Source organism: Sinocyclocheilus anshuiensis, unplaced genomic scaffold (genome assembly GCF_001515605.1).
Source record: "Sinocyclocheilus anshuiensis isolate Anshui unplaced genomic scaffold, SAMN03320099.WGS_v1.1 scaffold1966, whole genome shotgun sequence".
Lineage (NCBI taxonomy): Eukaryota > Metazoa > Chordata > Actinopteri > Cypriniformes > Cyprinidae > Sinocyclocheilus > Sinocyclocheilus anshuiensis.
In genome coordinates, this window is record NW_015546147.1 from 229360 (window position 1) to 231114 (window position 1755).

The following is a 1755-nucleotide window of genomic DNA, read 5'->3' on the forward strand; positions in this document are numbered from 1 at the left end:
TGTTGGAAGATCCAACCATGGCCCATTATAAGATTTCTAGCATGGACAGTCAGTTTTTACTTTTTTATCCATTGGTATTTTATAGAATTCATTATGCCATCTATCTGAACAAGATATCCAGGATCTCCAGCAGAAAAATAGGCCCACAACATTAAAGATCCAGCAGTATATTTTATATATTTTTCTTGAAACCCTCCCAAACAACATTGTTGTTGTTGGGGTTTTTTTTGTTTTGTTTTTTAGGCTTTCTGAACCCAAAACTCAACTATTTTATGCAGTTCTCCAGCTGTGATCCTTGGAGTCTTTGGCCACTCAAACTTTCCTACTCACCGTGCATTAGGACGATATAGACACACGTCCTCTTACTGTATTAGAGAAAAATATTTATTTCATAATGAGATTTTTCCCTCCATTTTAAATCAGGACGATGGAGGCAGCGATGGAGTAGCGAAAATGGGAAGGTCAGTAACAAAAATCCCAGCTAAACAAGCTACAGCTGTTAAATGTTGCATCAAAACGGGCCCTTTATTATCTGACCAAGACGCCTTGTTTGTGCCAGATGAGTGTGCATGGTGGCCAGACGGATTGAGGGTGGAGGAAAACATTGTCCACCTCCAGAGAGGGACTTGTTCACGCATCTGCATTCCAGTGATTAATGATACTGTCTATGACATTGACTTTCCTCCACGTGCAGTTCTGGGCCATATACAGCGAGTAAAGGCCGTCTGCCCAGCGGAGGTGAGACCAGTAACAGCCCAGCGAGATAGTGTATGCGAGACTACCGCACACACCACTCAAGGCCCGCCCCTCAAAGACAGTAAAGTTACCCAATCTACAGACAATGCTGAGACGTTATCGACCCAAAGTAAATACTTATGGGACCCTCCGGTTTGCGTTGACCACCTAACATCCGAACAGCAACAGAAAGTCAAACAGCTGTTAAGAGAGGAAAGTGGTGCCTTTGCCCGCGATGACAGTGATGTGGGATGTATCCCATCTCTCCAGCTAAAAATCCGTCTCCATGATACCACACCTGTGAAGCGCACATACATGTCTGTTCCGAAGCCACTGCACAAAGAGGTTAAAGAATACCTGGAGGATTTGTTGAATAAGGGATGGATTACTAGATCAAAGTCACCATACTCTTCGCCGGTAGTCTGCATGCGTAAGAAAGATGGAACTCTCCGCCTCTGCTGCGACTACAGGGAGTTAAATAAGAAATCCATTCCAGACAGACACCCCATACCCCGTATACAGGACATGCTTGACAGCTTGGTGGGCAGCGCCTGGTTTTCAGTCCTCGATCAAGGCAAAGCCTATCACCAGGGGTTTGTTGAGGAATCCAGCCGACCTCTCACTGCGTTCATAACACCGTGGGGATTATATGAATGGGTGAGGGTCCCGTTCGGATTGTCAAATGCACCTGTCGAATTTCAAAGGAGCATGGAGGAGTGCCTGAGAGAACTGCGTGACGAGGTATGTCAACCTTATTTAGATGATAACCTAATCCATTCAAAAACATTTGATAATCATCTTCAGGACCTTAGAAAGGTGTTGCAGTGTTACCAGAAATATGGTGTTAAGCTAACGCCTCGAAAATGTGAAGTGTTCCGAAACCAGGTACGATTCCTAGGGAGGATGGTGACCAAAGATGGGTACACGATGGACACGGCTGACATTGCTCCAGTCCAAGCACTGAAGGAGAGAACCCCTAAGACAGTTGGCGAGGTGAGAAAGTTATTAGGATTTCTCTCT